Source organism: Myotis yumanensis, unplaced genomic scaffold (assembly GCF_028538775.1).
Source record: "Myotis yumanensis isolate MYYU_CA2020_CCGP unplaced genomic scaffold, mMyoYum1.0.hap1 SCAF_19, whole genome shotgun sequence".
In the NCBI taxonomy this organism is placed as follows: domain Eukaryota; kingdom Metazoa; phylum Chordata; class Mammalia; order Chiroptera; family Vespertilionidae; genus Myotis; species Myotis yumanensis.
The window spans coordinates 15,050,751-15,065,756 of NW_027223770.1; the positions used below are offsets into that span (position 1 = coordinate 15,050,751).

General features: G+C 43.0%; 1 protein-coding gene across 7 annotated transcripts in view; it reads right to left on the minus strand.

Annotated features, from left to right (window-relative positions):
- Nucleotides 1-13,136, minus strand: part of CDON (cell adhesion associated, oncogene regulated) — a 79,692-nt gene extending 66,556 nt beyond the window's left edge. For 4 of the 7 annotated variants that reach the window (XR_011469066.1, XR_011469065.1, XM_070400118.1 and 1 more), the window contains exon 1: nucleotides 12,271-12,438. The gene's annotated coding sequence lies outside the window, so the exon portion shown is untranslated. Of the gene's footprint in view, nucleotides 1-8,987; nucleotides 9,121-11,488; nucleotides 11,505-12,270; nucleotides 12,439-13,120 lie in introns of those variants that run through there. The other 3 variants (XM_070400117.1, XM_070400116.1, XM_070400115.1) reach the window with 3 other exon arrangements.
- Between the last annotated feature and the right edge of the window lie 1,870 nt (nucleotides 13,137-15,006).

Genomic DNA, 15,006 nt, shown 5'->3' on the forward strand with positions numbered 1-15,006 from the left:
AAATGAATACTTATCAGTCACTCTAGATAAAACTACATTACAGACTTGGTTTATACTTGGCAATTAGAGATCTGAACAAGTTTTCATTCTTGTCCAGTTTTTCTCCTTTCAGATAAAAAAAAACCCCACAAGACTTACTGACAAGGCTCATCAATCAGTAAGAGGGCCTGGTTCTGATATTATACGAGCTCTGTCAACCTTAATCAAATCGCCTGCCAGGTCACAGATAAGTAATGATTTGCTTAGGCTTAGCGAGGCCAGAGTTTCCCTTCTGTAGTATATACATCTCCAGAGTGAAAATAAACAGCCTCACACCTCGTACTGGGAGCTGGACTCTGTTGCTATTACAACTCAGTCTTCACTCCAACAAAAGAGGAGGAGCAAAACGTGCCTTTAAGAATATCGACTTTTCTTTCTTTCCTTCTCAATCTGGCCATCAAACTGGTCACGAAACCAGTTTTAAACTATTTCACTGAACAGTTAACAACAGTTCTAATCTACACTGAAACACAAATGAGCTATCATTAAATGCTTTAGAATTGGCATTTATTTTATTCAACATATAGAGTGATATAAAACAAAAGAGAAATAGCTAACAGTTGGCAAAAGTAATACTAAAAGAATCACTTAAAACTGCAAATCTTGTCTTCCTTTTCTAGCACCTCTGGGAAATGAAAAACAGACTGTGTTTCAGCATCACCTGTCATGTTTGGGGTACCATGAAGCAATTGTTAAGACAAAGAGCATATCGATGTTGATTTTATATTCATCCCACAACTAAAGACACAAATGGAAAATGAGATTTATTTCTAAAAAGCCATCTTTGCTATTTCCTTACTCTACATATAACTGGAAAGAAATTTCAAACTTCATTTCAGCTGGAATATACTGTTAAAGAATTTCTAAGCATCCAAGTACCTGCTATAAAGAAAGGTGTTAGAAAGGATTCCCGTAGCTAGGAAAAAATAAGGAAATGACCTCTTTAGAGGAAAGAGAGTTAAAATACAAGACATCCTGGCTCAATTTTACCTTAGGCAAAATTCACTTCGATATTGTCCATTAGGTCAATAGAATCCAGAATGCAGTTGTGGTTTATAAATGGCAAAGACAAATGTGCAATTTCGAAGCACAAATGTGCAATGATAACCTAAATTAAGTTTTAGAAAACTACCATTTCAAATAGCCTGCTTTTCCAATCATAGAGAGACTTTAAAGACGACCTCACTTTGAGCTGCATTAAAACTCTTGTATCTGATACCAATGCTCAATCATTTATCGGCCCATTTTCATGAAAATTTTACTACCTCATACATTTATGGTAAATAGCAAAACGGGGGGGGGGGGGGGGAAATGCATGTAAAACACTCTGCAACATACAATGGGCTCTATAAAAGTTATTTAAGAAATGATCAGAAACAGAGAGAAGGAGGTTCTATTTATCACCTAATATGTGATAAATAGAACCATGAGACAGGAAGTGTAATTGGACTCATAACTGCTCTCCAAGAAACCAAGTGAGCACAGGGAATGTCATGGTCCCTCGGGTGCCGACTGTGCATGCCACACAGACCAGGGCAGTGTGCTCCTTTCCCAGGCCTCTGGGGGCAACACCTGGTAAGTCTGAAGGGCACCCAAATAGGCATGGGCCCTGCTTTGCAAAAACTATAAACATGTCCCTCCTTTGTCACCATATTATTTATTTATTAAATTGCCCAAGGATACCTGCAGCACAGTCACTCCGGTACTAGCAACTGACACAAAAGATGCTAGTATTGCTCAGTGAATGAAAAAGAACTTTTACAAGTGAATGGGGACTTTGCCTACTAAATGTCACGTGAAAGGATGTTTTCCCCAGAAAAATCACATTTTGACACAAATGGGAGGAAAACCCTTACTTGCACAAGTAAAAAGATTCAACACTCAGGGCCTCCTTCTTGGCTGTTAAAAGGCCTCAGGAGTTGGATGTGTGGTGCCTGTTAATTTGATTCCATGCTCAGCTGACATCTGTAACCACAACTAAGTATTCTGTACATGGTCTAACTAGCTAAGAAAACATGGATCTGATCAAGCGTTCAAAGGCTTGTTTACAGATCTGATCATGTCCTTACTTTCCCCCTAATAATCTACCGGTCTGGAAGAGAAATCCCCAAATACGTAAACCACGGACAATTTTTCTTTAAAAGAATTTCTACTGGTGTTTGCACGTGGGGTGAAATGCAGCCTGGACTTACAAGGCTCACATTTAGAAACCCACTTTGGGAGTTAGCTGCAAGACTCCTGCTAACAGTAGTAAGATGTATGTAGTCAAATCCCTGAGCTAAACTTTACTGGATGCCACAAAGCATTGGTATCGAATGCCTGTACACGCTGTATTGTATGATTAAAAACCCCACTGTGGCTGCTGTCATAGTAACAAATGTGAAATTATTTTAAGGCCTAACCACTATGACAATAGCTCTTTTAAAATGCATCCTCGAACACAAAAGAAATAACAAATAATGACAAGTGTGTTTGCTAGCTTAATAATGGGAGACCACAGTTAACAACCCATCTTGTAATAACTCAAAATCGCCTTGAGTTAGCCACGAGACGAAAAACACTTAATCTAAAATGCATGATAAAAACTCTATGAAAGACCTATATAGGCTACAGTCAAAAAATGAGAACTGCAATTTCTTTTAAAAGACAAATCCAACTAAAATACAAAATAACCTAAAACATGAAGATTAGAGCTTAGAATTGGGAACTCTGGGTAGAAGTTTGATGTGTTTTTGTTTTAATTTCAAAAAGGACTTGACCATAAAAAAGAAAGTATGCCCAATTTTCAATAAATAGGAAACAAAAAGCAATTAAGAGATTGGGAACTTTCTAATCAGATTATGACTTGACAATATGTTCTTAAACAGAAGTATATATTTAAAATTAGGTTTAAAATAATCCTCTTCACTGCAGAACAAAACCTGTAATTTCATTTTAGATGAATATCCAAGATTTAATGGAAGAAACAATCAAACAACCTTGTTCAAAAAGGTGATCACAGTAAGATGAACCACTGAGGTAAATTATGGAGACAACGTAATAGTAAGAATATACTGTGGTTCTACTCAAGAGTGTAGCAATCTATTGAGAATTATAAAAATAATTTCTCAGTATTCAGCAGTCCCAGGATCTGCTATACTGCTCAGATACTTGGTCACCAAATTGAAATCCTGATATATGAGTTGTCATTAAAACATGCTAACATCTAAAAATCTAATTTCACGGCAAGGGTGAACAGTGATTTGATTGGTAATACGATGTTATTTTACTGGTGTTTATAAAGAGGAGTCAAGAGTGCCTTTTCTACAAAACTGTACTGTCGCATTCATAGTTTCATTCAGACATTCAGCCTCACCTGGCCATCTTATAAGCCAAACTTCAAACTTTTTCCAATATATTGCAAGCTATGTAATATCCAGGCAAAAAATTAAGTTTAACTCCATTTTACAGGTAAGGATTCTTCATACCCACTCTTCTACTCCTAGTCAACAATCTGAGAGGAACCGTTTACATGACTGGAACAGAGGTACGTGCTAAACAGCACGCCCACCCCAGCTGAAACTGTTCTCTAATGCTTACTGCCTCTTATTCCCTGTGTTGTTATTTGGTTATACACCCGCCCTGAGGCCAAAACCATGAAAAGAAGCCAAAATAAATGGGCAGGAAAAATGTCTTATCCCTAGCTTATGATGCTATTTTTCTTTTTATTGGAATAAAAGAGGCTGCCAAGGTCTGATGTCACTGCAGTAATTTTATGGCCTGATAAAAGCAGTATTTTATCCATTTAAACATTCGTCTCTGTTGCCAACTTTACCTCCAACCAGACAGTGTGTAGGATTACTCAACTGAACAGATATCAAATTATAGTAAAATAGAGAATAATAATTACTTTTACTCTGATACCATAAAAAGCCAATAACTGTCAGACGTTTCCCTGGCAAGAGACAGAAGCCAGAATGTACTTTTCAGTCCCTATATATCCAGGAGAACTCCTGTAATTCTGAGTGTTTGAAGACAAACACACGAAACATGACATCAGCTCTCTGGAGACATTTAATGTTGCACAGAACAAAAATGCACATTTTAAATATATAAAATTGTTGCAACATTAGTCAAGCGTTCCAGTAATAATGACACAGATGTCCTGGTAGCTGCAACAGTTAACTACTTTCCCTTCATCTCTAGTTTTCTTTAATCTTCGTTATTTGCAGCTGTGGTATACCTGAACTTGGCATGGAGAATCACCGATTTCACTGGATTTTTTTTTAATATGTTTTATTGATTTTCTACAGAGAGCAAGGGAGAGAGATAAAGAGTTAGAAACATCGATGAGAGAGAAACACCCATCAGCCGCCTCCTGCACGCCCCCCACTGGGGACGTGCCTGCAACCAAGGTACATGCCCTTGACCTGAATCAAACCTGGGACCCTTGAGTCCACAGGCCGACGCTCTATCCACTGAGCCAAACCGGTTCTGGCTCACTGGATTTTTTAAGAACAAAAGTGTGTGTTGAAATCGTCCATGGATCTAGAGGAGATAGTTTAGCATCTTGCTACTCAGTGTGGCTACCCAGTGTCATTCACATCATGAGAAACTAGTTAGAAAGGGAGAATCTTGGGATTCAGCAGTCGAGAAAGCAGGGTCTGGTCACGGGAGGAATGCACTGTAGCTGCGGACTGCAGATGCACCAGGTAGTAAGGAACCGTGTGCGCCCTAGCGAAGACCTGGGCTTTAATCAGTGAGTGATTCGGGGTCTTTGAAGAAATCGGTTTTAAGAGCAGTCACATGATCAGATTTATGCTTTAGGAAGGTCATTACTCTGGCAAAATGTAGAATGGATGATTTGGAAAAGAGAAATGCAAGCCTGGAGACAGGGAGATGAGGCAGTAGCAGGTTAAGCAGGAGTTACGACTATCGTTTTGTCTCACATTCTGAATCGCCTCTCAGCCCTCTCAAATTTTGAAAAGAAGGCTGGAGGGGTAGGATAATGGAAACAGAAGAAAGAGGGATCTTAGAGGTTACAGGGAGGGTACAGAGGGCTTTATGTGTAAACAGAAGTATAAAACAGTGAAAACACAGTCTATTTTTCTGCTTTATAGAGAAATTATTATTTTGATTTGGGATTCTATACTCCTTTCAATAACTCTAAATATCAATTATTAACATAAATAATTAACATATATTTACAGATACAAAATGTGTACATGGTTAGATTGGATAACTATGATTAGATTATATCCTCAGGATATAGTTTCATTGCTTGGATAAGTCACTGACATAGGCTTTCTCTTCCCATATGAATTATTTCTCGCTCTTGAAATTCAAGTGTAGAAAAGTTTGGATGGAGGAAAAAACAGAGACAAGAGGTACATTTATTAATTTTTACTATATATATATATAACTTGTGGTAGGGGAGAATAAATAACTAGGTCAACAGAGGGCTTGAAATAAATTCTCAGATATGTACCTATATACAAAGGGAGCAAATACCAAACTTGTCAGTATCATCATTTCTGATACCAATATACTTAGAATGCTGGGAAAAAAGAATCTCCGACATTTACTTATGAGTGAAAAAATAAAGAATTAAATTAAAGTGAAAGAGCTGGAAAGTAGAAGCAGTCCTCAACTTTATACTAGGGTTGGTTTGAGAAAATGTATTGACCCAATGGCTATTAGAAACGTGTTAAAACATTTTCTCCCCCCTTATGTATCTGGTGGCCACGTAGACTCCCATAAAGCCTATTTCAGGGAGTCTTGGTACTGCAAAGGCCCTACAGGTCATGAGGTCCAATCCGTCACCGAAGGAAGCGATGCTTTCTACAGGATCTTTGGCAAATGCCACTAGAACATGTCTAGTTATAAGGAGCTCATGCCACTTCCAGCGTGCAATTTCTGTCATGAGGCAGCTCTATTTGTCAGAGAGTTAGTTCTTCCCTCTTTTGAAACAAAATCTGCACCTTTTGAGCGCCCTATGGAACAAAAGATGCATCATATATCACCATTTCAACTCTCCCCACCCCCACTGAAGTCTTGGCCACTGGTGGTCTGATTTAAGAAGAAAGGGGGACAACTCGCCCCTCTGGAATGCAGGGGAACCCATCCCTGCACATGGCTGGAAGTGAGGAATGACCTTGTGTCAAGGAACTATGAATAATAGATTTAATAAAATTACAAATGCTGAGGATACAATGTCTCCTGAGAGAGAAAGTGGCTTGTGTTCAAGCAGACCATCCAGAAAGTCCTTCAACATTTCCAAGAACAGAAATATTATTCATCTCAATCACGGCTCCCTCCAAAATTTCAGTGAAAACAAAAACTTCTGATTCGTCAACAGCATCTTGTATTCTTGTTTTGCTGTTTGGGGAAATAAACGGTATTTGGCATATTAGGGAATTCCAACAGTGCAAACAAAAATTCTAAACACAAAGGCACAACCTGACAGTAACTGTGAAGGTCATATAGCCAGTCGGTATAAGTGGGCAGTCCCAGTCTTTACACTCTTCCCGTAGTATAGCATACTAGCTCCATTTGGGGGGGATCTTTTTTCAAAATAACATTGTGTTTTTCATTTTCTTCTAAAAGATATTACACTAATGCTGGGGTGATGGTCACGTCTGTGCAATTCTAAGTATTGATTATTGCATTAAATCCTAGAAATGAAGGACATAAGATGACGTAGATAGTCCTTCTCTATTTTGAGGCTCCCTCCATCCCCTTCTAAAAACTAAAAATAAAATAAATGCAGTTATCAAAAAAATCTGATTTATGGAATTGTAACTAGGTAATGATATTACCTTCAACCCATTTTTATGTATAAAAATAAGGTCATGGGTATTTTTCTAAGCTAGCCACTGGGATCTGATTTTCTAATAATTTAGGCAGAAGTATTGTTATTTTTCCCCCACTGACCATGTGCCAATAAAATGAACTGCTATGGATTTCAAAACACAAAAGATGCTACAACAATGTAAAAGGCATGTCTCACCACCATACATGATGACAGATGAATCCCTCAGATGCAATGAGCAGTGCAAGGAACCAGATATAAAAGAACACATACTGTCTGCGTCCACTTTTATCAAGTTCAAGAACAGGCTAAACTAATCTCTGGTAAAAATCTCATCTGCAGAGAGAATAGTTGTTGCTCGCAGGGGACAGTGGCGTTGTCTGGGAAGGGACCCAGGGAGCCGAGGCAAAGGAAAGGCTCTATATCTATCTGGGCACCGGTTACATAGGTGTGCGCGGATGTAAGACCTCACCTAGCTGTTCACTTAGTGTACATTAAATAGATGCTTGTGTACATCTCTGTATTACACCTCAATTGGAAAAAAATGCAACACATTGCTTCCAGGTGTCTTTTAAGTTTCAACTGCAAAATTAAGAAAACTGTAGCACACGAAAACTTACAGCAGTTACATATGTCCACACTATCACTAACTTCTGAGAACTCCTCATTAGTTAGTACTTCCAAGAAATCACTTCTGGATCGAAATAACAGACTCTTGTACAGGAGGAATTACTAGAAATACCAGCAGCTCCCATTCACAGAGGTTTTACCATATGCCAAGCGCTTTACTTTCATTATCTCTTGTAATCCCCCAACAGTGGTTAGAGATACTATTGTTATTATCCCCATTTTGTAGAACAGAAAACCAAAGCTTAGGTCAAGATCACTGTGCAAGCTCACATAAATAAAGAGGCGAGCCACTCTGTAACAAGAATAGCTGAGCAGCAAGCTAAATGTCAACTTAATTCTCTTGTTTGTATTAGGGTACTATAAAAAACCAAGCACACAGTTACAAGCAACAAAACATGAGCAGAATATAAAATCTTAAGTTTAATAACATAATCTGTACTTTTTTTTTGTCTTCTCAAATAAGGTATAAGGAACTTTTACAGTTCCTTAAATTCTAGGGTTAAAGATACATCACTGGCTCTCACGAATTGAAGTCCCTCACATTCCAACTGATATGTAGAAAAAAATATTCTTTGGGGTAGCTTTTTATTATCTGTGGCTATCAAAATACATCACACAGCAAAGAAACTGAACAACTTGTGAACCAAGACAGGCACAATGCTAACCACAGTATTTACTCCAATTCATTCAAGAGTCTTTTCAATTTGGCCATACTAGTAGAAGGCATGCCCTGGATTAAGATGGGAAAACATTTTTAAGCGTATTCTCTAAAAGGCTTCTTTATTTTCTAAACAGTGTATTGTGAGGAGAATTTGGTAGGACTACATGGTAATAGGACGGTAATACACGATATACAACATGATGTTAAGCAGGGACAAAATATCAAATTAACCATCAAATAAGCTACTGCACTCTCTGCATTCCATGAAATGTACAAGCAGTGGAATTCAAATTCATGTTTATTCTCAAAAGATGAAAATCAATTAACTATGGCATCCAAGATTCAGAACTACTCTTCCTGGAAAAGTACACAAGAAACAAACTGGGCTAACATTTTGAAAAGTGTATCCAAAAATTATATTGGGGGGGAGGTGGAGGAGGGAGGAAGATCCACTAATATTTCCAAAAAACTTTACCCCAAAAATGTTTACAGAATATTTTAATAGATATATTTTCATTTACTTGTGGCTGCTAGCAAATCTGCAAAGCAATTCCTTAAAAAAAAAAATACTAGAAATCAGAAAGGATTCTTAAAAGACAACAGAAAAGAGCTATACCCTAAATGAATTTAAACTCTATCACAGAACAGAAACACAACAAAACCATATAAAAACAAAAGAGCAAACTAAAATATGCCTATTCAAACAAGCATTTCACCTCTGCAAAAAAAACGATTTGCTTCCCATAAAAGTCAGGTTTAGCTCTCACTTCAAAAAGCTATTGAAACAATACATCCACCCTGGCAGGCAAGACCCAACTGTAACACAATTTTACATGTTTATCAATAGATCATTCAGAGAAAACTTACCAAATCTGCAACGTGTGTATGCTTGTGCTTCGGAGGGAAAGCAGAAAAATGACTTTCTGTACTTAACAGTGGCGTTCACTTCAGGGCTAAGAAACACGCCGCCACAGTCCTGCTTGCAGGGAAGTCCTGACTAGCAATCTGCCTTTGGGTTGGGCTCTTCTCTTATGAGATAAGCTGTTAAGTCATGCCTTGATTTTAGATCTGCTAACATATGGAGTCTTCTAATATAGCCTCTCTCCGCCCCCTCCCTCCGCTCCCCCCTCACCGCTGCTCCACTCCCTCTGCACACACACACACACACACACACACACACACATACAAAAAAGGCACTGCAGGGCAGAAATTCCTCAGGTGCTCGCTAATGGAATTCCCAGGGTCTTGGAGCCGCTTCGGGGATCAAGAGATCTCATAGCCCCTGCTGGGGTAAGGAGCAGCGAGTCTGTTCCATTTAATCAAATACAGAATGAATTTTCAGCTCTATTCACTAGCTTGTCTCCAGGGCTCTCAAAAGGCACCAGGCAGCTAGAATCACACACATGTGGCTCTTTTAGGCAAGTATAATTAGTTTGATTTTAAAAAGCCACATTAATAATATCACCTCAGGACCATTATTCAGGGGACAGATGACAATGATACTGTATGTTTTAAGCCTGACAATGGGGGAAAGAGCACAAACAATGAGGGAAAACTTGAAGGATTAAAAAAAAAACCAAAAAAAAAACCACGCCAGTTTTTCATTGAATTGTAGTCCAATATTTTTAAAGTGACATTAAATATATTCCATACACTTCATTTTAAACAAAAAATATCAAGTCAAGCCCTCCTCCCTATTATGAAAGTGAATCAGTACCTTATATACAACAAAAATTTATAAATGAAATGTTTATGAATAAAGGGAATGTTTACACACAATATAAAATTTTACATAAAAACAATAAAACATTATTCTCAGATGTCTTATTTGATAACAAAACTTCTTAGGGAAAAGCACCCATCAAAAACTGTAAATCAAGTCCTTCAAAGCAATGTATTTAGCAACCAGACTCCAAATTCCCTTTCTAATCTAATTAGTTGCTATTAAGTGGTAAGATCATCTGCCTAAATACTACCTGGTGGACAACTCATCTACTCCTCTGATGTCTTCTTACCTACACATCTACGCAGTATAAGCGCTAATAACAAGGCAACGCCTAATGTAATTAAGTGTTATAAATAACAAATTTTTAAATTACTTATTTTTAATGTCCTATCCCCTGTCTGATTTCACTAAGATAATGTTGAATGCCTAAAAATCATTTCCCCTGGATTTTACTTAGACATAATCACCCAATTTTGCTCTAAATGTTTGCAAAAGAAACATTTTCTAGAGAAGGAACATTTTACTTCAACTTTTATTGTGACAAAACCATAAATGACATCGTTTAGAAAGTCATGAAAGCTTATAAAAGGTCAACGTGGGAAAATAAGAGGAAAGCGCAGCAAACCAGTCAACGCATTTTACCTGATCTCTTTAGACCGCCCCCCTTTCCTACACACAGCCTCCCATCTCTATAGACCTTGCGAATGGGGCGGGGGGTCCTATCTGAAAGTGAGCTTAGTTCTCTTCATGCAAAGTCAAACCACCTGCAAAGAAGGTAAGACTGATGGAGGACCCAACCTGCACAGGCCAGATGGGTGTGCTCCGGGGCCTGAGAGTTCTCTGTACCTCCCGACCCCAGGGCAGAGCTGTTTAAGTACTTTCCACAGAGGAGGCTGATGCGAACCACAGCCATCAATCAAAGCATCCCAAGTGAGTTCCTGCACAAACACACTACCTCGAGGAACTGATTTCCCTGGTTGACTACACTACTCAAACAAAGACAGATTTCCCAGATACTATATCCACGTTTTGGGGGGGGGGGGGGGGGTGGTGGTGGGAGGTGTTTTTTTTTTGCATGAAAGTTAAACAACATACAAGGGTGTTTTTTCTAGAAATATAAATGTTTCTGTTCTATACGCTGCCAAACACACACTCAAGGGCAGGTCTTCGCAAAATGAAACAGGTTTGCACTCCATCCTTCTCATATAACTTAAAAGTAGGAGGCAGTTTATGTCAACATGTGCATAACAGAAAACTACGGTGGTGGGTGCCTCTCTGGGTTCCTAAGAATGCTTTCTAGTTAAGGACTAATTTTTAAAAATGTCCAGAACGTTTCTGACGTTCCCTTTCATCTTGTCCTAAAAGTTGCACTATCTTCCCTCCCCCATCCATTTTCAGCTAAGTAGACTACTCAAAACAACAACAACAACAACAACAAACCGAGCTCTAAAATGTAATAGGATGTTTAGAATCATCCCAAGAACAAACCCATTTCAGCCCCAGCCCTCTCCCACCGCCTCCTCCCTCCCGGACACTGTCCACTGGGTAATGGCCAAGCGTCAGCTGAGAGCCTGCGGGTTATGGTGTCAGAGAGGCATGGCATCGGCATTGCCGGCCACCGGACTGAGATTCCATCTGTTACCTTTAGGTCCGACCTCCCGTTCCTGGAGGTGTCTGTCAGACTCAGGGCGCGGAGGAGGCTGCCTTTCTGTGAGTGCGGTTGGTTCTCTAGACCCCAGATCTCAGCTGGAAGGCAGCCTGCCCTCCGAGCACCTGCCACCCTCGGGAGCCCGGCCAGGAAGGACCAGCTTTCCGGAGCAGCCTCCTTGCGGACAGACAGCCGTCCACCTGACTCGGTGGGGTCCGGGGGAACAAGGAGGCGAAGACCAGAGAGTCCCTCCAACCCCCGCACCCTCCTGTGATTTATGACTGACAGTCCTAGAGGTGGAGTGGAAGCCACAAGGGTTGGAAGCTGCGGGCTGAAATAAAGAGCGAGCTGCAATGTATGGAGACAGGAGAATGCAACCCCAGGGAGAGCTGCTGGGGAAGGAGAACGAGCTCCCGAGCTCCCGAGCTCCCGGGGCTGGGCAGGCACGGCGCCCGTGACAGCGGAGAGAGAGACCCCGTGCGGGATGTTCCTCCCGCTCGCCCCGCAGAAAGCACCGTCCCCAGGGCGCCCCACCGGTGGAGGCTGAAGGGCCGGACCCCCCGCCCCCACTCCCTGGGGACGTGCCGGCGCCCCAGCTCCCCGCCAGGTTCATCCCACCTGCCGGGCGGGTCCCTGTCACTGACACCCCGCCCTCCACCACGGGGCGGCCCAGCGGCCCCCGTCTCCGCCCGAGCCCCTGACCCCGCGCCCCTGGGCCCGCCGGCCGCTCGCCGCGACCGCCCGTACCCCGACCCCGCGACGGGACCACCGCGCACCTCTTGGCGGGCCGGCGGAGCCCCCAGATCTCTCGCGGCAGCCGGCTCCCAGAGCCGCCCCAGGTCATCCCGCGCGGGCGACTACGGCGGCGACAGCGATCCGAGCGGCCTCCACGCGCCAGGCGGGGGCGGGGCGGGGGCGCGGGTCCCCGCTCTCCTTGCGCCGCGCCGCGCCGCGCACCCGGGCTCGGGGGAGGGGGCGGGGCGGAGTCACGGCGCGCGCCCCCGCCGCTGCGCCCGCCCGCCCAGGCCTCGGCGCGCGGGCGCGTGACCCGGCGCCGCGGGAGCGCGCCACGAGGCCGCCCCGCCCCGCCGGGGGGTGCGCGCGCAGCCGCCAGATCCAAGGCGGGGACGGGACGTACCAATATGCGGGGGGGGGCGCACCATGTGCAGGGCCACCTCCAGTCCCCTTTCTGCTTGTCCAGAAGAGCTCCTCTCCAGTAAAAAGAGTGAATTCTCTGCTTTGGTTTAGGGCAGGTGAGACGGAGGTGCCTCAGCAGCTCCCGGAGATTGCACTCACTCTCCTCCCTTTTAAGGCCCCCGGAGACCGGCAGTGGAGCGGTCCGCAAGGGTCCGCACGTCCCCCGGCGCCCCGCCCAGGCCCCGCCTCTAAGCCCTCGTCGGCGCTCCCGACCTGTCTGTTCTCTCCACTCGTTTTTTTTAAATTGTATGACAGTATTACAAATGTCCTCCACTCCCCCCACCCTTTGCCCCCCTTCACTCCACCCCCGCCCTGCCCCAGGCCTTCACCACACTTGTGTGTGTCCATGGGCGATGCATCTCTGCATGTAAGGTCTTCGGTTCATCTCTCCGCGGCCCCCCACCCCGATCTGTCTCTCTCCACTCTTACCTGGTGGCTGTCTCGCGGCTCCAACTTCCCGCCGCTATGGTTCCGTCGCCTTTTCATTACTTTCCATGTTTCGTTTCTTCCTGGTTCCACAACCTCCGCTCCTGCCTTCACAGTCGCGCCAAACTGGCGGCAGAACTGTGGCTGGGAGTGAGCCTCTGTCCCGGTGAAACCAGCGTGGCCTTTGGGCCCAGAGTCTAACCAGCCCGTCCTTGGACCCGCCCCAAGTTATTTGATGTCACCGAACCTCAGTGGTTCAAACAGAAAAAGGGAAAAAATGATTTCTATTTAAAAGATTGTCGCGAAGCATAAATATGATTCTGGGAGCTGGGGGGGGGGGGGGGGCGGGGCAAGAAAACACTTCCTTCTCATCTTCCAAGTTCTCCTACCTGGGTCAATCAATTGAACAGACAGACCAAGAGGAGAAAATGTCCAAAGTTTATTAGGGATCCACATGCAGCGGCGCCATGAGATATGAGACCCAAAGACACTTTAGGCAAGTGAGGTTTATGTGCCATTTTGGGATAAAAGAGAAGGGGAGGGTGGGGCGGGAGGTTGGGATTTCAAAAGGAACACGGGCAATCCACAGGTGGGCAACATGTGGCAAAACAGTTCTTTCTGGGCAACCCAGGTCAGTGGGATCCAGAAGGGAGTTCGACCAACCAGGCTTTGCTAGATTTCTTCCTATCTGCCCCCATTTAATTCATGGGTGCTCAGGTGACATTACTAAGGGTGCCTTCCTGCAGCAGATAGAATTCCTTTAGGCCAGTGGTTCTCAACCTTCTGGCCCTTTAGATACAGTTCCTCATGTTGTGACCCCCGACCATAAAATTATTTTCGTTGCTACTTCATAACTGTAATGTTGCTACTGTTATGAATCGTCATGTAAATACCTGATATGCTGGATGGTCTTAGGCGACCCCTGTGAGAAGGGTCGTTCAACCGCCAAAGGGGTCGTGACCCACAGGTTGAGAACCGCTGCTTTAGGCAGAAAGGGGGAGTGTCAAAGATTCTAAGCTTTTTCTTTTCTTCTTCTTCCTCTTCTTTCACCAGCTTAAAATCAATATTCCATATTTGGGGGTGGCAAAACTTCGGTCCTCCTCAATACTTAGTGAAAAGCACCTGGCACTGAGTGACCGTTTGAGGACTGTGACTTCTATATAAAATAATTACTATTAGCTGTTAGCTCATCTCTTTGATCAACATCCTTACCATCAGTTTAGCTAACCAAAGGGGCCCTTAATGATACCTGAAATTCCAAAACACTCAGTACTGAACTTCAGGAGAAATACGCCCTTTAAACCTTTTTACTTGATTTTCACAAAGAAATACTGTGAAAGTGTGGCCGTGTTCAAACAGTTTAGCTTTCTGCTGTAGCTGGAACCCGGGTCTTGGTAAAAGCATTGGTTCCTAAGGAATTCGGTATAGGAAGGAGGGTGGAGAAAGAAATCTCATTCTACTTTGCTCTCCATTGTTCCATTTTTTACTTATTCAAACCAAGAATCTGTATGCTCTTAACAAGGTAGAGTAAATGATTTTTCATTCAGCAAATAAGATGTCCTACATTGAAGGTTTCACTGAAATGAGAGTTCTGTGGGAATGGAATGGGAGTCTTGCAGTTTTGTCCCCAACCACAGCAGCACCACTGGGGATCATCACCAAGCTGGCTCGGTCATGTTGAAGGTTTTCCAACTCAACGGTGATTTCACATGTTTTGCTTTTGGTCATGGCTTTGGATTTTATTGGATCTTATTTACATAAGGAAAAAAATCTATTTAAAACTGAAAGGGGAGGGGGGAATGACCATCAAAAGTCAGTTGGGCCCTGCTGGCGTGGCTCAGTGGTTGAACGTTGACCTATGAACCAGGAAGTCAGGGTTCGATTCCCGA